The 25478-nt window shown below is 40.6% G+C and overlaps 1 protein-coding gene across 2 annotated transcripts in view; it reads right to left on the bottom strand.

Moving 5' to 3' along the window:
- Positions 1-25478, bottom strand: part of RERG (RAS like estrogen regulated growth inhibitor) — a 96235-nt gene that overhangs the window by 38938 nt on the left and 31819 nt on the right. The gene's annotated exons all lie outside the window — the stretch shown is intronic.

Raw genomic sequence — 25478 nt, 5'->3', positions numbered from 1 at the left:
ATTCAATGGTCACCAAGCCCCAGACTGACTCCTGGTTCTTTAAGCTATGAGTTGCAAAGGACACTGCTCTTGGATGCCAGAGAAAATCCATATTTAAGGGGATTGCTCTCAGTGATGAGACCCAGAAGAGCAGTGACAGAACTCAAGAGCACTCTGGGTGCCTTTCTGTGCTCTCCAGTTGTCTACAATGAGGTTACAAGGAGGGAATGACCACTCTGGCTGCTTCATGCCTGGGTTTTGAAAGCCTGGGAAGAGCAAGTCAAGATCTCACTGGCTCTGAGCAGAGGGGAAAATGGTCAGTGAACCCTGACTGGCATAAGCTACATACTACTAGCTACTAATCTTTTCAGAATGTGAGGTTCTCAGACTAACTTTAGAGAAACATGAAGTGAGTAGATTTTACCTTTCCCTTCACAATTACATGTTATCTTATTTTCCATTCATAATGAATATCTCTCCTACACTCTAGAGTCTGGTGTGAACTCTAATTTTCTGTAGTGCCCCACTCTGATTTTTTAAAAATCTCAATTCTGAGTTCAGTAGGAATTACAATGAGAGTGAATTATTGTGCAGTACAATTTTATTATAGTAGTTTTTATGTTTTACCTGTCTAATGTACCCATTGGACAACATTTACCCTGGAACCAAAACCCTGCGGCACAAGTGCCAATTTATCTTCCAGTATAGGGAGGTTTGAGGAGGATGAACTCTTTGCCCATCTTGTTTGATGTGGTTTCTCCTGCTTTGGGCTTCAACTCTCATTAAATTTTATACTCTAGTTAGAAACTGAAGCTTGAAGAGTTGCTGCACTGCAGGAAATTCATCACAGGGAGAAGCTGCTGTGCTGCTGACTCGGGGGAGTGGAAGACTGGCAGTTCCTATAATAGAGAACTGTGTTTTCTTGAGCAGCAGAACTTGAGGGTTTGCTGGAAAGTTACATCTATTGCACCCTCTGGATGTCACCAGTGTTGGCACACAACTGATAAAGTCTTTCAGGCTGAGAGCTTTTGCTTCTGAATATTGATTATCGATCCCGGGATCTGAACAGGGCAAGGAAAGAGCAAACACTGTAAGGACACATCCCTGCCAAAGCTGTAGCTGAGCATGAGGCTGCTCTAGAAAATCAGTGCAACCCTGAAGCTTGACATTTTAATTGTCTTGTTTGCAGAACTAAATTTGGTAATGAAGAACCCTGTTCAGTGGCTGTGATTAAAGGTTTGAAATGTGCCACGTAGCCTCAGATCCCTATTAGAGTGCGAGCACTGTCAAAGTGCAAGGTTTGAAGTGGATACTAGTAAGAAGGGGGCTTAGGAAACAAATGAGCTTGTCAAAACCAAATTAAAATGCTTTTCCTCCTCCAGACTGTCCCCTGAAGAGCTATTGTGTTAGAGTTTAGTTTCCAAAGCTACCATTAATTTGTGAAATAGCAGGATTTTTATGCTGCAGTTGCCAACGTACCTGTAACGCTGGAGTCTCTAGTGGTACTTCTGCAGTGGGATCTCTAGGCTGTATTTGACTTGCATCACAGCAGCGAATAGTTTAGGTGGAAATTCAATGAGTGCAAAGAAACATTTATGTGTTCTTGAGCTCTTTCTAGCTCTGCTAGGGCTAAGATCACTGAATTTTATTTGCTAAGAAAAAAATTTCCGGGATGATGCAGCCCTTTACCTGAAAGATTCTTGTTATTTTTCCCATTTAAATTCATTCTTCTCTGTCAGGAAAGAACATGTAACACCCAGGCAACCTTGAGCACAGATAAAGAGCCAAATGTTCTTACAGTGCAAGATCTCCCTTTGGTTTTAGGTCCCCTTGGAACACAATTGCTGTAGAAGTGTATGTGGGAAACTGTGCTAAAACTGCCCCTTTGAATGCACTAATTAGAATCTGTCAAGCATATTTTGACTGGAAACAGCATGACAAATTGATCATAATTTTTGGCCTTAAAAGGATAAAGAGACATGAACAACACCAAAGCTTATTTAATACTCATTATATACTTTTGTTATGAAAGTCAGACAGCATAATTCTCATCAGGGACCATTCATGTACTGACTACACAGTCTACCTTGGAACACGAAATTCTACAGAACAGCAAAGCTCTTAATTCCTGGTTTCAGGCTGGGGCTGTTTCAGGTTTGAGTGTTTACTGCCCAGAGACCTGTGTTTGTCAGCTACACGTGAATGTGGCCTTCTGCTGAGTGAAGAAATGCCTGATATTTATGGTCCCACACTGCTGTAGGATAAATGAGTCACATACTTGCAGGATTAGACACCAGGGACCTGCTGCACTGCAAACCACCGCGTCTGTAGGTTCTGAAGCCTTTGGGGGCTGTAAAAAAACTAGAATAATGCTGCTGTTTTTCCTGAGTAATGTCAAAAATGTCATTGCTATTCAAATGAGGCCTCCAATGATATCTAGGAGAATATCTGAGGAAGATAAAGGGAACCAAGGGCAGGAATTGCCAGGCAAGTAGGCTGGCTGGTTGTCACAGCTCAATATTTCAGGATATCAAGTTGTTTTCTAGACCTTGAGGTGGACTCACTCTCCCCATAGAGAACTTCAAAATTTTCCTGATTTCCTGGTGTTAGAGAAGGTCTAAAAGTTTAAAAAGACAGGAAAAGAGAAGGGCACAGAGATGCCCTGTTCCCACTCTACTTTAGATCAATTGCAGGAGGAAATTATTTTCTGCCAGACAAATTATTGCCTTGGAAAACATTTTAGCTAAGAGAACCTGTGCTGTTGGCTCAGCTCTTTGGTAGCCAGAGCCATTTGCCTCCTGCACTGTGCCTGCTACTTGTCTGAACTGCACAAGGAGCAATGGGGAGATTTGGTTCAGGTACAAAGTGGTGCTAGAAATTCCTTGTAATGCCTGACATGGCTCCAGCAGTCACTTAGAAAAGCACTGACAGGTCCTGACAGGTCCTGTCCCTCACCAGGCAGCCTCCTGCAATTGTCCCAGGTGGCACCAGTGGCTCTGTTTAAGCAACTTCACAGAGCCCTGGCTGAACACAGAGAATGTGCACCCCTCACTCCCATGTAAATGTGAATATGCAGGCATGTTGGACTCTGGTTTTGAAACAGAGCCCTAGTCTTAGTCTCCCTCAACATCTCCTCCACAAGAGACTTTTTATGGGACTTGGCACCTAAATTTGCATCCCGCAGCCTTGGAGTAACTATGGCCCTGTAATAATGCTCAGCTGGTCCTATGAGGATGATGATGTAATCTCAAAACTTTGGGATTTCTACTTTTTTCCTGCTGCTTGCAGATGTGTATGAGTTGTTTCCTACTAATACCTTTGGTTTGCAACTCTAAGGGTTTTCTTTCTTCCAAGAATGCAAATGGCAAGTGAGTCAGAGCCCACTTAGGAGAATACCCACCTGTGGCAGTGGTACAGATCCTGCTGGATGATCCATAACTAAACCATTTATATGGATATTACTATGGGAGAATTCACAAATCACCAGAATAAGATTATAACATCAGTTTGGGATGACCTTTGAGAGGCCAATACCCACAGTTTATCTCACCCTAAATTGCTCCCACAGGCAAAACATTTGTTTTGCCTTTTAAACAACCAGCGGGAAAGCAATGCTGTTGTGAAAAATGGGGATGTGCTGTTTTGTCAAAGGCAGTTATTTTCTCTGACTGGGAGAGGAGTGACATTTACACTCAGAACAAGATTACTCTGTCCCAGAATTATCTGAGAATTAAGAAGGGAGAAGGTAAAAGTTTATTTAATAAGTATTTTACAAGCAGTGGCTGGGAAAATTAGATACCATTGCCCTCTGCTTTGGCAAGATACCTTTTTCCCCCCAAACTCAAAATAGCCTCTGTCTTACAGAAAATATAGGAATTTCTAAATCTTACCCTGCACATATGACTTCCCCCTTCTCAGTGCCCAGTTACAATCCTACTTTGTGCAAATCAAATGAATCAAGTGACTGGAAAGGCCCTGATGAAAATAACACAGACTGGCAACATCAAACAGAAACCTTGGCTGCAAGAGATCAATATCAGCATTTGTGACATTACATAAACCACGGCACAGAAAGAAAAATCCTCCCCCTTCATGTAGACACTGACATAAAGCAGAGCAGGTCAGGCAGGGAACAGGAAAAACTGTACAAATACTTTGGGGTTATCCCTACCATGAGTAGATTCTAGTACTACCTCTTCATACTTGCTCATTAACATCAGTTGGGTGGAAGAGGGGGCAAAGTTACACGGCATAAAATCCTCAGTGTTTTGCGATTGATTTACAGTTTCATTTCATTTTGGATTATGTACTGTGTGAGAATTGGAGACCTTCACCTCTGTTGCTGTCCAAATCAAGGAGTTAGACAGTTTTTGTGACCCCTAAAGCAGGACTTTAGAGAGTTCTTAATTATGTTACAGCTCTTTATCTTGGAAAAGCAAACTTAAAAGTTTGCACTAATTCAGGACACTTTCCTTGTTAGTGCTTGGAACAAGAACAAAAAAATAAAATTCTGGATTCTGAGAAAAACCTGCACACCATGGACAAGTAAAACACTGTGATTTATTTCCACAATTCTCATAAATTTTCCTTCTCAGCCTGTAGTGTAAGCTTGCTTTTGTTGCCTAAGGTAGGAGTGACTGAGGAAGTCAAGTATTCAATAATTTCGTGCTTGATGCTGTGAGATTGCATCTCTTTTGGCATAATTTTCTCTGGAGCTCTTTTTTCTAAGGATGCTACTATGCTCTGGATTGGGTAACCCTTCATGCTTTTAGTCTCTATGGGCTCACACTGCTAAGTGTGTGCTGCTTCAAAATGTAGTCTGTAATTCCTTGAGCAGGTAATTATAGACTTTTTAGAGCACCAATGCTGCTGCTGTACTCAGACCTGTGTTTTGCACACACTGGTCTTTCGTCTGAGGCACCTTTCAATGCTCAGGTTCTCTCTCACCGTTGCAACTTTAGTCTTCACCTTCCTAGTGTGTACTCAGGCTTAGAGGCTGAAAGGGGAAGCCCTTTCAAACCTAGGTTCATAAACACAGACCTTAAATTGCAGGAAGGCAGACCTTGGAAATGGTTAGGAATATGGTTGATAGGTACAATTAACAGGATTTCAAAATGATGCTCCAAAAAAGTGAAATACTTCATTTGTATCCCTTGTGGTCACTTGTGACCTTTTATTAATGAGTGACGTTTTTGCAACCAGTCTATCAGTGACACTTGCCCTCCTTTCAGAAATATGTTGTAATCCTTATCATGTAGCTGCTGTTTGTGATAGCAAAATGGCCTAGAGCAAATATCCAGCTTGTGTAATTTGGCATAACGCCATGGAAATCACTGAGGCTATGAAATGCTTCTCCAGGGACAGGATCTAACTCAGAGTATTTGTGTATTTGTAGGAACATGGCTTCATTTTTGAATACTTCAAACCCAGAATTATGATTCAAAAATTATTTTGACTTTTCTTGTCTCTCCAAGAGCTTGTCATGTGGTTGGAAAAGAACTCCTGATCAGTTTCACTCTCAAAAATTATTTTATTTATAAGCCATGAAGAACCAAAAATAGCTGTGTAGGTAGAGAAGAATGGCCCTTTTATCCAAGCCCTGCATTTGATAGTTGTGATTTCATGAACTGTGGCCAAAACCAGGACACGGGCAGATCAGATTTCTCATGCTGTTAGTGCAGTTATATTACCTCAGGGAAGTAATTATTGCCTCAGAGTTTGTTATAACACAGTGAACACAAACAGTTAAAATCACTGTGTGCAGCATCTTCTGCCTCTCACAAACAAGCAAGGGGCCTTTCCTTGCTTGAAGGTGCTGGCAGAGACATGTTCCCAAGGAGCTGGGGTGGCAGGGACAGCAGTGCCACCCAGCCCAACCCGCAGAGCTGAGGACAATGTCCCAAATTCACCACAGGCTGAAGCACCATCACAGTGGTGGCCTGATCACCACCACCAGAAGCTTTTCAAGAACTCAGCTGAGGCTTCAGGCTGATGCTGGACCTGGGGCTGGGACACAGAGACAGCTCTGCTGGCGTGGTCTCAGTGCTCCCCCTGCTCTGTCTGGCAGCTCCTACTGGAGATGGATTTGCCTAAACGCCCTGCCTGCACCCAGCACTCTGGAGAGAATGTGTGACTGCTCAAATCAACAGCACAAATCCCAGTTAGACCCAGTTGGGAGGTGGTGCAGGCAGCCACAAGCTGCAATGACTCTCCAGTATCCTGGCTTCTCTCCAGATGCATTTGGATGGGAAAATGATTTTGACCAACAGCCATGTGGGATAGATCTTAACCAAGGATGAAAAGTGGAATGATCTTGTTGCTGCTTTCCCACATACCATTTCTTAGCTCCTAGCATGAAATTTCCAGTTTGCTTTTAGCTAAAAGCTAGTCATTCCCACTTGAAATGCTGAGCCCAGGGAGTTAGAAATGCACTTAGTAGCTTCTCTTTATGAGCATCTTCTTGATTTCCCAGCCAGCAGCAAAATACTCCAAACATGAATTTCACTCTGTTCTATGCAGACAAAATACATAAGCAACTCCCAAGGGCATGATGAGATAGACCATGGAGATGGCTTTTTATGAAAAATTATTTTCTATATTTTCAGATTTCACGAAGCTGCTTTACCTTTAGGTTCCTTCAGTTCTACAACAGTGTCCTAACTTTGATAATGTATTTTTTCCCTCCATACTTGTTTTCCCCTAAAATTACTTTTTTCCTTTTTTTTCCTTCTTTTTCCATTTTTCCTGTTTTTTTTTCTAGTGCACCTCTTTCTTACTACAATCCCCAAAGCATGAAGATATGTTTTGCTTTTATTCTGTTTTGCTGCCAAACATTTATTATACAGAATGAGACTGGAACCTAGCTTATGGTGTTTGCTTGTGTTCAGCAAACTTCCTTGAATTTTTGTAATTTATTTCAGCTGAGTCAATTCATCATTCTGCTCTATTTTGTGTCAGATTATGAAACCATTTGTTTCATGACAAACAAGGAATGTTTTCCATATAGAGGAATTCCTCACAGTGTGGAAGTGAGCGCTCAGACAGCATGGGCAGGTTAAAACACCCTATACTTACATGTCTTAAATGGTTTCTCCATGCCAGGGTGATCATTACTCTTGAAGACGCCTCTGCAGTGCAAAGGTTTTGCCATCACTAATGTGTAGTAAAATAAAACTAAAAGCATATTTGTTTTGTGTTACTACAGCCTTCACTATCAGCCATTTTTTGGAATATGAAATGGATAAATTTGGAATAGGAAATGGATAAATATTTACAAATAGCAATAGCATGATCTAAAGATGGAATGAGTGGCCTGTGGTGTGAAGCATGTTTTACCTTTGCCTTGAAACAGTGTGGGAGGGGACCATGGTGTCACTGTCTGTGTCTCCATTTCCTCACTCGCAAAATGCAAGATGTTCCGAGATCTTTATTATACTGTGGCAAAGCATTTGCAAAACTTCAGGGCTCATGTGCTGAATGCAGGGCTCCATATGGTCTTTGAACAGCTCCTGGGAATGTGTCAAGGAGCAGAATTTGGGTTAATGAGGTTTCCCAGATCATCAAGTGGGAGTGGGTTCTTCTGTTCCAGCTAAATGTCAAGTGGGAGTGGGTTCTTCTGTTCCAGCTAAATGTCATGGCAGGGTGATATATCTTGAAACTTCTAAAATGTTCAGGGAAAAGTTGACTCTCTGTCTTCTGTGATTTTTATTATTATAGAATTACTCTTCCTTACAGTCAGTGGCTCATTTGTCTTCCATGGCTCCATTTTTTTAGAAAAACCTTCCAAACTCGAAGATGGACTCTCTGCCTTTTTTTTTTTTTTTTTTTTTTTAGGCCATGACAGACTGCGATCCATATAATTGTTTTATTGTTTTTCCCCCAATCTTTTAATGCCATATATTATTACAAGCTTTTCATTTAATAAAAATAATGGACTTGGAAATTGTGCAGAACCGTTACAAGAATGAAAGCCAGTTCAGAAAGAAATGAGAAATGCTGCTTTTACTACCAATATAGTGGAATAAGGGTGAGTTTCTGAGCCAGTCCAATGCTCTGTTTAAGCTGAGAATTGTTTTGTGTGTTGAGGTGTGCCCAGGGAAGAGTGACAGCTGGTGAAGAGGCTGGAGCACAAGTCTTTTGAGGAGCAGCTGAGGAAGCTGGAGTTGTTTAACCTGGAGAAAGGGAGGTTTAGAGGGGACTTTATTGGTCTCTACAACTCCCTGACAGAAGGGTGTAGCCAGGTGGGGGTACACTCTTCTCCTGAGTAGAGAGAAAAAGATGAAATGGTTTCAATTTGCACCATAAAACTTTAGATTGGCTATAAGAAAAAAATGCTGTCACAGAAAGGGTGGCTGATCACTGCAACAGACTGCCCAGGGCAGTGGCTCAGTCACCATCCCTGGAGGTATTTAAAAGATGTGTGGGTGTGGCACTTGGGGACCCTGTCTAGTGCTGGCCTTGGCTATGTTGGGTTAATGGTTGGATGTAATGACCTTAAAGATCTTTCCCAACTGAAATGACCTGATGATTTTTGTCTGTTTCTGTACCAGCACAGAGGAAAACTGCAGGCCTGTTGGTTTTTAGTTGTTCTTCTTTCACTGACAATTTCAACTAGCTTGAAGAATATTCTAAACTTTTTACTAATAGGAGCATATTCCTTTTCCATTATAAAGGGAAATGTTTTAATTTTTCATTACTAACCACCAAAAAATAATTTTAAAAACCCAGCCAAAATATTAAAAATATGAACAGTCCTCTATTTTCTGACATTTTCCTCAAGAACAAATTATTATTTTCTTAAATGCCCTCTACTAATAACACTCTCTAAGAGCTCTTGAAATCTTCCCAGTTTCAATAGGATAAGCTACTGCTTTTGGCAATATTATTTTCTATTTCTTCCACACGAACACTCACATAAAGCATATCAGCTTGTCCCAAAATCTCATTGATTTATCCTTTCATGCTCAGCTAAATTAGGATAAAATTGCAGTTAAGAGTCTTGTCTTTCCCTGATGTGTAATCACTGTGCATTTTACTGTTGTTAATAAACACTGATGATTACATTAATTGTTATTACAAACTAACTGTTTTATTTTTCGAGAGCCCTGTGTGGTCTTTGTTCTATGCACAGCCACAAGGTACAGTTTGTCTCTTCAAGGTGTGCACCACTGATGGAGACAAAAGGTTTCTGAAGTGAGCCCTAGTGACCTGTAGCCACTGAACCAATGCTTTATTGCTGTATGTGATCAGTATGTATGTTCACACTTGATCTCCCAAAAAGGTAATTTTATTATCCTTGGCACAGTGACATGAAAAGATACCGAAATGAACAGGCAGCAGAATATAGTTGAGCCTGTTTAAAGAAAAACTGCACAAATTCATAGTACAGCCCCAGTTTAATTACTGATCAGGCTACATTTATGCATGATGAGAAGTAGCTTATTAAAATAGCTAAATGTAATTATCTCATCTCTACTCTAGACAGGTCTGCCTGTCCTTGTACAAAAGCCAGCATGTCAGCTCATCTTCGGTATCTGTAATCATAAGCTTTATCCAATCTGCCCAGCAGGCCTTTTTGTGCGTAGAAACTAAGTCTGCATTTTTCAGTTTATCAGTGGAAATAACTGATGCCATAAAATTCTGTTGCAATTTCTTTGCTTGAGCACTCAGACTGATTCTTTCTGGACCCCTCAGCCCATGGTATCAATCGGCCCCATAGACAGAGTTGTTGTTTTTAACAGTAGTTTGTCCCATGCTATGGGAACTGTCCAGAGGAAACAACTCCCTGAATCCCACCTGGAGGGGAGGGCAAGAATTCAGTTGTTTTATTCCAGCCCATGCAGACAGATAAAGGACCAGATCTGGGAGCAAAGCATGCAGATGAAGTTATTTGACCGGGTGGATATACTCTGAACAGTTTTGGGGATTTTTTTGGACCTTATGTTAGCATTCAGGAGCACACATAATCACAGGATATGATCATATGCAGGTGCTTTTATTAAGAGCACTTGGAATCAGGGGTAGAGACCCAAATCTGACTCCGACATGGCTTTCAAGCTGAATGTATTTTATATTCTATTGTTATATAACTTACATATTAATTATTAAACTTATATTGTTCTATTGTATATGTTGACTTTATTCAACCATGAGTTTCTCATGATCTTTCTTAGGTCCCTGACCACAGTTTCTCATTATTATTCTTATGATTAAACAGTAATTATATTTAATTACTAAACAATCATCACATCTAACAAATATATCATTTATCATGTACTAGCTACACAGGTGCAATTCTAGCAAGGTACAAGGCCTTCATGTACCTAAGGTATTTATTTTTTTCAGGGCCTACTAAGCCTAATTTTCCTTTTAACCCTAAATCCCCATGATTTGAAAACCCTTTTACTATCACTTATGTATACATATATTATGTGAATTATCGTGTGGTTAACTCAGTCTCTTTTTCCATTTGTGCTAGGTAAATGCTTCATTTTATTTGTCCACAGTTCAACACTTTTGTAGCTTCAGAAGCAACACATGAATTTTGAACTTTTTATTGACTTTTTCCTTTACTTATCCCAAACCTAACTATTTATTTTACAGCTCCTTAGGTGCCCTTAACATCCAAATATTCAGTGCTGTCTTCAGCACCTCTACTTCCTTAGCTGAAAGGTGACTCAGATATTACAGTGTAAGTTGTTATACATTCCTTTCAGGGATATTTAGAGAGATGCTTCAGCTACAAATATTGTAACCAGATCTTAGTCTGTCTGGAAGGCTGCTTCTGTTTGGATCCAATTGTTCTGGTTTATATCCATCTCTAGGAATGTTTAGTTATCCTTTAATTGTAAATGATGTTACTCTTACGAGTATTTGCTATACTTTCCTCTGCTATAAGAGACATTTTAAGTTCTGCTCTCAAGGAATTAGGATAGAAACCCCCAAAGCACTTAAATCACTTGAGTATACTGCAACATTTCAGCTATTGCAAGCTGAATGTTAGCCTTTGCCATTGTGCTGACAACGTCACTTAGAAAACCCTTGTGGCAAATGCCTAAACCCACCAGAACTTTAATAAAAACTCAGAACAGCATCACCTCCCCGCTTCCAAAATTTCAGCAAACTACAGACTTTGAGCACAGGGGCAAGAAATGTGAGATCCTTTCCTTGGAAAAGGCTACTCTTAAATGTAATATCTCCTTTTAAGAGTATTTCTGATCTCAATTCTGTTGTTCTCATTGAGTGACAGCAAGCTTACTGTGGAGTACTCTAGTGCTTCCATTCAAAGGGAGCCTAGAGCAGCTCCATCCTTGGAACTGCTTCCCAAGGGAGGATCCAGCACAACTGAGAAAGGATCTGTCAGGCAGAACTGAAAAACTAGAAGATCAAGTGGAAAATATTAACACTTAACTATAACTGCTCTCTAAACTTACATTTATACCTTATCACCTTCAGGTGGAATCATTGCTTAGGTCTGCTGATAGAGCACGCATAAAAAAATCTTTTGACAACGGCTTCAGGTACATTGAAAATACTACTTAATTAAAACCACCTAAGTAAATGTCAGCAGTAGCCTCCAAAGCCTTAACATAAAAAATAAGATATGCAGTTTTAAAAAAGTCTCTACAACTGCCTCTTCAGTGAAGGATGGTGAATTAATCTAGTACTTTCTAAAAGGTTTAATGTAATGGCTTTATTATTCAGGAAAATGGGCAGGTTCAACAACTCCACATAGTTAGGCAGAGATTAAAAGCTCCCACTTCAACCTTATTGGTGTTTAATGAGATAATTTTACAGAGCTGCTGTTCCTTCTCTTATCAGCAGCCTCCTAAATCTCCTGGATTGTTAATGGCTTCTGTGAAGCAAATCAGATCAGCATCTGGTGTCTTGTAAAAACCAGTGCAGCAATGTGTGTTGATGCCTGAACAAAATGTGATTTTGAGGTCTGAACGACACAGAAATTTCCTATTCGAACAGCTGCGAATATTTTTTTCCCCTTTTTATCTTTACTCTCTTCATCAGTTTTGATGGAACCCACAGATCTTGCTCTCACATTTTGCCTCAAGGAGCAGCCTGGAGTGAGGGATGTCCTGGGATGTGGCTGCTGCCCTGGAGCTGAAGGGCTTTGGTATTCCCTCCCCCTGCCCTTCTCATTCCAACCCTGAGAGCCCATGATGGATGTGCCCTCAATAGAGTCAGGAGTGTCTGGAGATCCACCCCAGCATTCCCCAGAGCCAGCTGTGGCCTGGCTCTGAGGAAGATGAGAGATCACCGTGCATCCCCATGCTCTGTCCAGCCCTGTCCCTGTCCAACAGTCCAACCCTGTTCAGCCCAGAGCACCTTCCCACAGCTGGATGGGGATGGACTGAATGAAGCAATTTGCTGCACTATCAGTCAGGGACAGGAAAGGAAGTAGAAACCAAAGGAGGTTCATAAACAAAACAGTAATAAAAGGAAAATCCAGCTTTAGGGAGGTTGAAACCATTTGTTAAATCAGCAAGCAGTCTGCTCTGAAAGAAAGGAGAAAATTGTTTCATAAAAACTCAAGAAAAGTCCAGAGGTTCTGGCAATTGGGAATCACCCCCAAAGTACTGTGGTTTGGATGGAGAGTGTTTTGCAGCCATAACTAAATTATCCCACCTGATTCTAGGCTGTGGGGCTGTGTGGGAATATGGAGGTGCAGAGCTGACAGTATGCACAGGGAGCAGAGACTTAGGTGCACCAAGGAGTGTGTGCATAATTCAGTTTCTGAATAATTATCCTGGTGGAGAATTAACCCTCAGAATTATGCTACAGAGCTGTTTACTCTGCAGCTGTGAAAGCTACACGACTAAGTGGCAGCCCATGAGCAGAACTGTCTGCTTCCTCAGACAGCATTAATTGCAGTTCACATCATCCAGCAGCCCTGTGAAACAGCAGGTTCATGACTTTGCCTCAGAGGTCATCAGAAAAGCACTTCAGTCAATCTAAATATCAGGTGCATTGGTATCATTCCCCTGGCTTTCAGCTGACATTTCCAAAAGGAGAGTAATTTTCTCAAATTAAAAATAGAAGAACTAATAAATTAGAGTAAATTGAGGTTAGAATGGGCATTTCGGGCATTCAGTTATAGGTGGAAGTCGCAGCATATTTAGATTATCTGCTTGTCAGACCCATGAGGATGAATGTGCTATGGCAACTCCCCTTTGTGAATCCTTGACATGCACATGGTGGCCATATCCTCACATACTTTCATCCATTATTTTCCGGACAAAGCACCCCTGAACACCCACAAGAACATCACTGTTTAGCCAGCAAAGCTGAGACAAAGAGAGAATATTTGTCTGCAAAGTCAGCCTGATTCAGGGCTCATCAGACAACATGCAGGTGTTCAAGGTATGACAATACTCCTAAAATACCTTGTGCTTTATTTAATATACTATTCTACCTTATTTAATATACTATTATACCTTAAAAATGCTATGACACACATGGCAAGAGTTGAGGCCATTTTTGTCTTCCCTTTTAACTTAAACCAGGGAATAATTATTGACTGAAGAAGCAGCTCTGGCACTTCCTGATGTTTTTCATGTTCCCAATCTCTTTTATTTTCACTCTGTAAAAACAATCTGCTATTGGTTTCTACATGCAATGTCTTCTTGAAATGCTCTACATATTTGTTAATCTGAATTAGAAAACAACTTGTGGATGAGGCAATTTTTCTTTTAATACACTATTCACATAGAAGGCTAACACCTGCTAGGGCACTAAGGACAGGAGAGATTAGGCTTAAAGACCAACCAAGCAATCTCCCAGCACTCTATCTGCATCTCCACACCTTTTGCACGTAAAAGCTTTATTTATGTGAAATATAATGTAAATGTTTAGGTGCATAATATTAATGGGACAACAATTTTTTAATGTTAGATTTAATAGACACCCAATTAATTTTCTTTGTTATTAGCATACTTATTAAGTTGGCAAGAAAACAAGCTGTAAATATTTAACATTCAGGTTGTCCATTATATCTTAATCTAATTACTTTCATTCTATTATACAGTCTTTAGGTACATGCTCATGTATTATTTTTCCAAGACCCCAGTACTTTTCTTTGCTCTATGGAGGGTGGAGAGCAGATTCTTGATAATGAATAAGTTTCTGAATATCAGAGATCAGTTTCATTGGTTGCAGAAGTTGGACACCATGCAAATTAGCTCTGGATCTGATTCTGTGAAGCTCCACCTGAGAAAAATGGCCTTAATACCTTTGATGCCATTGCAGTGAATATGTTTAGTAAATGGAAGATCTTTACTTCCCACCCGAGTATTCCTTTTTGTTATGGACTACAAAGTTGTAATGATAAATTTGTTGGCGATAAATTTGTCATCAAAAGCAGTCTTTAATGTAAATTGACTTTCGATTAGCCATATTTTGTACTAAATATTCCTGTGTAGAACCAAGTTCATATGATGAGAGAAAATAGCACAATAAAACAGGCTTTCAGCAATGCTGTGCTTCTCCCGAGAGATGAGCTCTCAGCTCTCACTGCAGTCATAACCAGGACATTCAAAGGTATGAACACACTGGCTTTTTAGTTTTACTGTATTCCACCTCATCTAATGAGCTTCCAAATGAAACACTTCAATATTCAGACCCAATGTTTATTTTAAAAAAACAAAATTAAACACAGCACCCCCAAAAAGAGAGGATAATTGTAAAACTCATCCAAATATCATGTTATGTGCATACTTTTTGTTTAGTTTTACTATTATTATGAAGGCCTTTGTTGACTTAATAATGTAGCAGTTTTGCAGACCTGATTAATATTGGGATCTTTGCCTTCAAGCTGCACTAGGTAAATTGTGCTAATAGATGCTTTACTCTGGGCATTTTTTTAAACTCAGGACCAAAGAATTATAATTCCCAGCACTACTGGAATAGCAAAATATTTTTCAGTTTATCCCTTCAAAGTGGAAAACAAAACATTTTCAGAAGTCTTGGCAAGTCAGATAAAACACCCAATTAAGGGGTACTCTACTGAGTACCTTTTCTGGCTTGAATAAATAATTTACCAAAATGTGATTTCTCTTTAAAACATATTAAAGGATAAATTTAGTTTCCATAAAAGGGATAAATGCAAAGATGTTAGTGAGCTTTTGAGGGATGGGACTGTGATTTCTTTCATATTTGTATACAGCAAAGAACCCGTTCCAAGCCCTTTATAGCATAAACAAAATAATGGTGACAATGCATAAGGATTAGAAAGAGAGAAAGACTCACTGTAGATTTTATAGAATAAAGACACACAAAATGCTCAAAGCAACACAAAAAGGAATTTACATTAAAGCTATAAAAAAATTATTCCTGATGAACATAAGAAATCATTCTGTGGTTCTATACAGGAAAGGCAATAATTAATAATAAATAGTAGAAGAGATGCTGTTCTTCACACTGATTCTGAAATTCCTTCCCACACTTGTTTGTTTTTTCACTGTGCTGGGAGGCTCCAAGAGGTAAAATATAATATGAACTAATGATACATGTGCTTGGAGTCTGATATTGCCTATTTTAAGTGTTCTCATTTAATACTTAATTGATGAAATTCTGCTTTCAGTTACACAGAAAACTGCACATGAGTTGTATTAACTTCTTTGAAACCACTTTGACCTTGTTTCAACTAGAGACTGTCTCAACTAGACAACTGATTGTTGTTCTGACTATGAAAATGTGAAGAGATTATAAGAATGTAAGATTTTTCTTTTAAGTGGGGTGGTTTGTGGTGTGTTTCAGTTTTGATATCTGTGTTTCTGGCATGGAGCATATTCATAAGCTCAGCACCAAAATGATTCCTTTGTTTAAAAAAATAGCAAATTATTGATATTATTAAAGCAGATTGGGGGCTGTTTTGGATTTTGTTTTTGTTTGTTTCTCTTGACGTAGGCAGGATCGTATCTGTGATTTTTCTGCACAAAAATTGTTGTGTTCCTTCAGTTAATATAACCACTCTGTGGTCTATTTCCTCCCAGTGGAGTATTCCAGCACAAGGGAAAGGTACCATTTTTGTTGTGCAATACATTGTGCAGTAAATGCCTAGGATATAAATGAAATCTCTGTTATGACAAGGCCTCCCCAGTCCAAAAGTGGAGGTCATGATCAGACCCACCCTCTGACGTTCATTTTGCAAAGGATGATTTAAATAACCCTCTGTATATCAAAAGGATCTAGATACTTAGCAAAAGGAATTCAGAGCAGGCAATGGTAATTTATTTTGAGCAATTAGTCATTGCCCCGTCAATGCCAGCAGAGTTCAGCAGGAGTTTCATGGGTACAAAAATGGGCTTCATCTTATTTAAGCCTAAAGGATTTCTAACAGCAGTAAAAACTACAGTTCTACTCTGGCAATTTAATTTCAAGTGTGCCCAGATTTTCTAAACTTAGATTTAGTCTCTGCTCCACTGCGTCAGATTTATAGTGAGATTAACTAGTAAAATCTTAGTTGGCACTAGAGAACCTGGTCAGAGACCACCTCTTTTCATCTCACTGCCATTTGCTACTTAACAGTAACATGAACAGCCAGCCTCCGCATTCTGAAAGGGATGAAATTTAGTGCAGTAAGGGCTGGCAGAATGGTTTACCACTTCCAAGGTCTCCCAGCCACATATTTAATCAGGGTATGTCACAAACTCAGGGCTGACTGAAACCCAAGTATTCCTAAAGTTGTCCCAGACCATTCCAGATATTTCAACATTGTGCTGCAGCTATATAAATCTCTGTATGCATTCCCTAGCATTCATTTTCCATGGAAGTCATTGAGACTGGAAAATAGAAAGAATCAGACTTTCTCACCAGACTTCACATTCTCCTTGGCTCCTGCCTACTCCAAACTGACATGGGGGCAGTCTCTCCTGAGGAATTCTGCTGCCTCTGGTTCTGGTTGACATCAAGAAGTGTTGAGGTATGTGTAAAAAGTTAACATTTCCCCCCTCTGAATCTCAAACAGCGCACAAAGTTCAAATGCAGTCACAACCAGACTTCAGTTGTAAGTTCTCCATGTCCTTGCTGCAGATATTTTATTTCTAAAAGCAACCTGTTAATGTTAAACGTTTCCATTCTAGCATTCAGAGATTATGAGTTTATTGCAGCAGCTGTAATCTTCCTGTATTTCAAAGGAAATATATTAGGAGACATTTTAAATGCATTTTCCTCTATTAACATAAATCTTGGCATCTTGTGTAATAAAGTCAAATAACAGGGCATAAAATACACCAGAAGTCCTGGAACAATAAAGAAGTCTTCAAGGAAAAATAAAATTAAATTAAGATTTCAGGTTTAAAATTTTGTGTAGGAATGCAATTCCTCACACCAGGTAGTCCTTCTGTCACCAGCACACAAAAGCTGAGGTGCTACTAATGGGACACAAAGCTTTTCACCAGAAAGCTTTAATCCCCGCAGCTCCACAGTATGTGGAAAACATGAGTCTCCACTGTTTGGCTGCTTTTTGGTGGCTTCTGCAGGGCAAGTTCCACGGAGACATTAGAAACAGGCTGCAATCCCCATTTCAAGTTTTTTTTCCGTTATGGATACCTACAGTCTAGGTTGCTCAGGGCAAATTCAACTTAAACAGCATGTGTTCAAGTACCCTCAACATTGTTTGAACTCTGCAAGGATAATAGTGCAGCATGAGAAAACAAAGATGACAATTGATTCTTTTATTAATTCAACATAATTCATAAATATTTTGGGCGATCCCTTCAATTAAAGTCCCCGGATTTACACTCCATATTTAGTTAGATTGTTGTCATGCCCTAATGGCAATTCAGGCTTGTTAGGGACTTATTTATGGAACTTTCCTTTCATTGCTGTGAGACTACAAATGATCTATTGTATGCTTGATTGTTTCAGATGCTCTGGTTTATATGACCTTTCTTCTAGCTGCATAGCTAAACTCAACATAGGCTGGGAAAATGCTATGAACATTATTTCAAATAGAAGAAATTTCTTTGCAGCCTTAAGTCCAGTCTTCCCCTTTTTTTGCCACCTCTTTGTTCACCCACTCCTCTTCTTTGATTTAATGCCTATTTCTATTTAGGAGCCTATCTAATGATTTATTTATTGACTACACAGTTTCCAAATGAAAATAAGAAAGGAAGGAAATCAGAAGAGAGATAAAACTTTAGGAAATACTGTGTATGAGCTAGGGTCAGTGTAGGAAAGCTCTTGATATAGTAGCAAATCCAGCAACACTTTTTCTGCCAAGGAACGAGTCTTTGTGTGCATGTCAAAGCACTCTCCAACTCTCCCAGAACTTTCTTGCACTCTTAGACAGCTGAAAACTAAAATAAAGGTAGAGTTTCTGGGGTTGTACACACCCTGTGCCTGTAAAAGCTCTATTTTTCTCTCTTTATCTCTTTCTTTTGGCTTGTTCAAGTGTATTTTTAGTGTTTTCTTCCATGTATAACATTTGATATGGAGCCAAGTAGGAATAGTCTGCAGTCTGTAAGGGCTGAAGCTCCAGGTATGAACCATGCTGGCCTCTGTCTGGGCTCCAGGAGGAGGTGAGGCAGGTGGGACATTGGATTTCTCTCCAAATGTTAAACAGGAATCCTGCTAGAAGGCCAAACATGATCAGCAGCCCTTTGCACTATTCAGGGATAAATAAAGGGGAGGCACTCGGGGGGTTTACTCTGGGCCAGGGAGCTGCATCTTCACGTGTGCTGAAAAACCCAAAGAAGGTGAGCTCTGAATCCTTTTGCTCACATGGCCCAGGCTGCACCGCCATGCCTGCTGGAAGCAAGTGGTAGGCAGGGATGCCATCCCTGCCTCTCTCCTGAGCATCCTGTGACAGCAAGAGGCTCTGGAGCCACAGCTCATCACTCAGGCTGAGTCAGCAGCCCCACCACACTTCTCCACTTGCCCTTGCACTGCTTCTCTTGAAAGCTGCCTTCTGCACTGAACAGCTGCTATCGCCCTCAGAATCACACAACACCAAAAGGGAGGCACTTTGCCCACAATGTTTGAGAAATGGTGACAGTATGTTCCTCTTTTCTGTAGGTTTTCCCAGCAAATCACTGGAAATAAGGACCCTGAGGTCACCCAATCTGCCCTGTGCCAGTTCAGCTATCACTGCCCTTGACAGATGTTTATCTTCTGGGTCTGAGGCTCCTGCGATTCTCCCACCTTCCCACAGCAACCTGTTCCAGGGGTCTGTCATCCTTCCTGTTGGATGTTTGGCCTTAATGTCTAACTGAATGCTTCTTGCTGCAATTTTAAGACCATTGCTTTGCTTCTGTTGTAAGCACAACTACATTTTACCCACTGGAGAATGCTACTTGTTGCTGTCTCAGTCTTAAGGAGCTCCAAGCAGAGTGGAGTGATTACTACAGATTATATTTGGTTTTTAACACACTGGTATGATATTTTCCCTATCTGTCACAGGCTGGTTGGACTCATGGTCACAGTCTCTGATTCATTATAACTCTCAAGTCCTTGCTGGACAAAGTGATCCTCAGCTAGACTACCCCCGGGCTGTGCTCATGCCATTAATATCTTCTGCCTGATTGCCACAATTTCCACCACTCAGTGTTGTATCACAAGCTTTTTCTAAATAGTAGTCAAAGAATATTTCTAAACAGAAGTGAAAGAATCTTTTTCTTGAAAGAATAGTCATCTTACACCACTTCTCCAAATCACCAGGATCATTTTGTATTCTTATTCCATTCTCTGAACACTCCTTGTTCATCCCAGCATAATATTTTCCAACCCATCATGAAAATTATTAATTATTTTGCTGCCCCATGTCTGTCAGAGCTCAAGGATTAACAAAGGGTATTTGCATATTGAGCCATTGTCTCTCTGCCCCTGTCTCTCTTCACTGCCCAGTTTTTCTCCTGAATCATTTTCCAAGAAAATCCTCTTTGATACTTTCCTGAGCATGCAGTTTTCTCATAAGCAGTTCCTGACTGAGCTGGGAAGACTGGCTGAGTGTTTCAATTCTCAAAAAACAATCCTTGATCTCACTGCAAAGCACCAAGATACTAAAACTCACTTCAGAATAAATGGAAAAAATTGTTGCAAATTTCTTTGGTACTTCAGGTTAAAATCCAGATGTGATTTGAGGTTTAAAGTTTAGACAACTTCTGCTTTTTCATTCTTCTGAGCATCTTGGTCCATGGGGCACTCAGTAATGTCCAGCACCCAGCATAGCTATATCTTATTTTTATTTATCTGCTGCTTCTGACCACAAAAACAAACCTGGCCAACATCCCTAGCAAAGCCTCGGTTAAGTTGACAATAATAAGCAAACCTAACAAAGTTAATGCAAATAAGATTGGCAGAATCTATTACACTGAGTGCCTTAGAGAGTGATTCAAGTGAAGATGAAACTTTCTGGGAATGTGCACCAGGCTGATCCAGAACCAGTTATCCTTGGACCTCCCTTGAGCCTGAAAAGTTAATTTCTAACTTCTGGTATTTTTTCTATTCTTGTGAAAGTTTTTGTTTTGAAACTTGGAGTTCCCACTATGATCCCTGTTTTTATTACTAAGCAAGAAATTTATGACTCTTGGATATAAAGATGAGATGAAAATGTAACCAAACACATTACAAAAACTCAAAAATATAAATATGAAATACAATCAATGCTTTCTATTTTTTTTTTTTTTTAAGTTACAAGGTGAGTTCCACCAGCTTGTGAAGAAATCCCTTCATTTGAGATTAAATAGAGGTCATGATTTCTGAGTCCTTTGGTTTGGCAGCATGACTTATGGCCTGTAGCTCAAAATGGAGCTGGCCATCTGCACTTTGGGAATCCATTACTGTTGTCAGAATCACACAGGGTATTATAGCAACTACCCAAAGCAAAACAAAACCAAACCAAAATACTTCAAGATACTATAGTCATTATAACCATCTGCCTATCTATTTATAAACTAGCTTGCTGAGGTACTGCACATATTCTGGATGCAATAACTTGCTATTCCTGTTTATTTTTGCAGGTGTCCTTGAACCATGTTTTTAAAAAGCAAAAACAGCACAGGGTTGAGAAGGGGAGAACTTGTTTGCTGCACTGAGTGAAACAGTAGGTCTTTTTCTCAGAGCCTGAAAAAATGATACATCAACTGCAGTGAAGAATTTCTGGAGTTGGTTCAATTCATTTGACACTTTGGGGAATACTAATTGAGCATTCAATAGTTCAGCACTGTGGGAGTGGGGTAAACCAGTCCAGGAAAAGCATCAGCTGTGGGGAAACCAATTTCCTCTCAAACTTATTGTCCCTGTGTGTCAAAGTAGGTCTCAAGAGATTCTACTTGTTGCTGACACATTCCAGAAATAATTTAAATTTCCCACATTTTTTTTAAAAAAAATGTATTTATTTTTTAAACAGGCAGAAGCAGGCAAGGGAGTTAAGTATCCCAAGGGCAAAAGAGAAATCTTGTGAAAGAAATGTTGAGAAGAGAGGCCAGATAGCTAACAAAGTACCAAAGTGCTTGTTTCCACTGCCCTTGGAATACTGTGCTGTCCATGTACATATGTGTGAACAAATAATTAGTGCATCTGCAAAAATGTTATTTACTTGACTGCTCTCTCTGCTGACTGGATATAGAGTAGCTCTGTCAAACTCATTAGAATTCTGTCTTTGTGGCTGCTGAGCTCACTACCAAACTGAGATGGAAGGTCCTTGGAACATGAAGCCATGAAATAAATGCTGCTTACCTGCTGGAGGTGTGACTGCCCCAGCAGTGGGGCTGCGCCAGATGCAGCCTTGCTCTCCAGCTGTGTTTGAGAACCTATCAGAAATGAAAGAACTACAGGAGAAGCAAGACCCTTTCTATTTCTCCTCCAAACCAGAGTTATCTGGCTGTCCCTGAGAGGAACAGTGACAGAAACAAACACTTTTCACAAAGCAGGTATTACACCAGTGAGCATGCACAACAAGAGGCATCTCCTAGATGCATTTGTTTTCCTTTCATACAGCTAGAAAGGAAGACACACAATTATCACATTTGCGTAATTCCTGTACAAAACTCAGCAGTTTCAAATACATTGCTTCATCTCCTTCTCATTTCCTGCAGGGATATTATTGTCATCTGGAAAATTTAAGTCCACCTGACAACAAATTTTCTGGTTGCAACTAATAGCAACACAGCAACAGCTTTCAAACATTCTTTGTACTGCTTGGTTAGGAAGCCAGGACTAAAGATATACTGTGTTTTTCTACTTCACTAAAGCCTGTATTTCAATGTTTCAAAGCCTCTAAAATTGTGTGCCAATAGTATCATATCTGTCACTGGCAACAGAATTCATTCTGCCAGTGGCAGAATTTAGCTATGGGAGAACTTACTGTGGTTTTCCTCATGTTGTGGCAGATATTTCCCACATGCTAGGTATTTTCCCTGAAATTTCAATACCTGCAACTCTTCCTCACTTCTTTACAAAGTTTAGCAGGCCTGTCAACACCATTACCCCAGGATGTCACATTAATTAATTTATCCTCATGGCACTCCTTTGTTAGATGCCAGATTTTTCAGAGAGCTCAGACTCAAGTTTTTGAATGCTCAACACCTAAATTGGAGCCAGATTTTCCAAAAAACTGAGTTCTCTTTTGGTTTCTTAAAGAAGGTGCAAATTTTTCAAAGTTTCCAACAACCCTAACAGCAGTGCCTGCTGCCCAGATTGTGTGAGAAGTTGAGGACTCAGTGTGCTGTATATCTTCTCTACCTATGAACATTTTGGTGCCTGAAGGGGAGGTGATTTCCTTGTGAAGTCTGGCTGTCAGAGTGGGAGGCTGAGCTCTTTTGAAAATCTGGAGTTCTGTTGTAAGGTTATCACTGCTTTGCAGGACACAAACTGACAGCTTAGAGCGAGGGCCCAGAGCGATGGAACATTTGTGCATCAGGTGGAAATGAGATCAGGATCCAGGCTCAAGTCACCCAATTCTGTCCATGGAGTTGGGCTGCAGTGGGGCTGGCTTGTGACAAAGTGTTCAGCTCCAGGGAGAGTTGTGTGTCACGGGCTGTGACGTGGGCATGGGCTAAAGCACGAGCTAACAGCATCCTGGTGATGACAGAGCTGCTGCATGAGACACAGGGAATGAGGCAGAGTGAGGCAAGCTCCTGGAGAGCCACAAGATAACACTTTACACTCCTCCTACTCGGTGGAACTGAGAAATACAGATGTTCTATCTGTGCTTACATCTCAGAATTAAAGCCATCCTACTACGGAAAAAAGTGGTTTGTAGGATTTTTTGTTTGTTTGTTTGTTTTTATTTTGTTTTGTTTGTTTTGTTTTCTTTATTTCCCCTGCACAAATTACTGTATTTTACTGTCTCTGGCTTACAGTTTGACTACAATGCCCTCTGATGTAGATTCATCCATGCAACTCTGTGAGCCCATAAAATAATTGCAGGTCACCAAAGTCTCCTGCTCAGGACACCCCCAGGAAGAGAGAAGAACACAGGTCAGACTGAACTGGTAAGCATAAATATACACTGCTGAATGACACAGGGGAAGAGATCAAGAGTGGGAAAGAGCCTCAATCATTCACACTGTTCACTCATCAGGTGGCCCCATCTTTGTTTTGGACTGTGCCAAGTAGCTCCTTCTGAGGTAAACTGAGCTTGATGGCGTGAGCTCAGAGGAGAACTCAGGGCTGAGAACCAGTCTTTATTTTGTGTGGCAGCAGAGGTGTAGGCACAAAGCCTTGCCAACAGAAAAGTTTAATTACTCTGAGCACACACACATCTCAGCTGTGCTGCTTCTCCTTCCTGAGTGACCATTCGCAGCGCTGGCCCGGTGAGATCTGAGCTCACTGTTTCATGTGGAACAGCCACACCTAAGGCTGAGAACCCACCACAGCCACGCCCAAAGCAATGGTTTTGGTGACACAGAAGTTTGGCTCAAAGGAGACAAAGAAAAACTTACTGTACAAAAAACTTACTGTTAAGATACAGAATCCTTCCCCACTTCGAGAATGTAGGCAGAGCTACTTTTCAGGTATTTAAGTTCTAGTGACTCTTAGGCACCACATTTTTCACTTCTAACAAAAGTGTCTCCATTTCTAAGGGTCCAGAGGAAGAGGGCAAAGGCCACAAAGATTTGCTAATCACCAACAGTGCAGGCAGACAGTGGTGGTTGCTCATCCTGTGTAAAAGCAGCTGCAGCAAGTCTCAAGGTGGGCCTGGATTCTCAAACCCAAGGTAGTAGTACTTAACATTTCCTATCATCTCTCCCCAGTCACGTAGGCAGGTCCTTGTCCACTCCCTCCCTCCATGTAATACCTTAATTTTTAAAATTATTTCCAACCAGGCTGTGTTAATGTGACAGATGGGAATTCTCTGTCAGCTCCCTACTGGTGAAACTTTTATAAGGTGTTGCATGGCTTCAGAAGGCAACATATTAGAAAACTGAAAGGTGGAGGGTGCAGAGGGAGAAGCTTTCCTATTTTAATTTTAAGCAGTAGGAGCATGAGTAGAGTGAGTCATAGCTCTTCAAATATGACTCCCAAAGCAAATAACAAAATGGGAAAAGGAGAAATATAGATCAGGCAGACACAGAAAACAATGCTGTTAATCCCTGCACACCTGGGTGGAGATTTGGTTACAAAACACCCAGGGAATGGGCTGAGATGCCACACATGGGTGTTTTAGCCACAGAGGAAGGTGACTCATTGCAGGGACTTGGGACATGAATAGAGCTGTACTGATGGGCTGCAGAATGGCCAAGGGAACACAGTCTGTGTTCCCAGTCCTGCAGGGAGGGAGGGATGGAGGGTGTGCAGTGCCCGGGGGGAGCTGCCTTCTCCACAGTTTAGAAGGAGGGAATAGTAATTACCATCACACAGAACACAAAGGGTGGGTGGGGAAGATATTTCCAGTTTTGCCCACACCCCCTCCTGGCAATATCATTACTAGCATAATCTAATGGTATCCCAGCAACAGGGCTGGAATAACACCTCATGGATGGAGCGGTACCTGCGCAACGCTCACACAGCCACAATTATCCGAGGCTAATTTTGTCACTCAGGGAGGCACTGGAATACCGGTGATGTTCTTGCCAATCAAAAGGAGGGAACAGATGTGTGTTCTTCCTGAAGTCATTATTTCTTTGTTGTAGCCAACAGCAGATCCTGTTTGCTCTCCTGGATGGCTTCACCACAACATCAGCCTGGATCATCTACGTGGCACAACAGGCTTTAGCTCATGAAGAGGAACCATCTTTATGTGTTTCATTACATGGTGTTATTTAGAGACCCAGACCTCTCTTGGTTGCTATTTTGCCTTTATTTTGCCACTGCCAGATTGCACAGTTAGGCAGAAGGGCATGCTTTCCTGTTTGCTTAGCTGGAGCCATAGCACTTCAATGTTTACTAGCAGGGTTGAGAAAAATTTCATGAAGGGTTTGGTTTGGGGTTTTTTGTTGTCTTTTGGTATTTTTTTCCCCATTAGCATTTGTTTATTTGTCAAAGTTGAAACATTTTGAAGAGATGGTTTGGTTTTGACAGTTTTTCTTCACAGTCCAGGAAGC

Source organism: Lonchura striata, chromosome 1A (assembly GCF_050655825.1).
Source record: "Lonchura striata isolate lonStrDom1 chromosome 1A, ASM5065582v1, whole genome shotgun sequence".
Classification (NCBI taxonomy): domain Eukaryota; kingdom Metazoa; phylum Chordata; class Aves; order Passeriformes; family Estrildidae; genus Lonchura; species Lonchura striata.
Note: the sequence above shows the minus strand (reverse complement) of the source record. Positions and strands in the feature narration are given on the sequence as shown.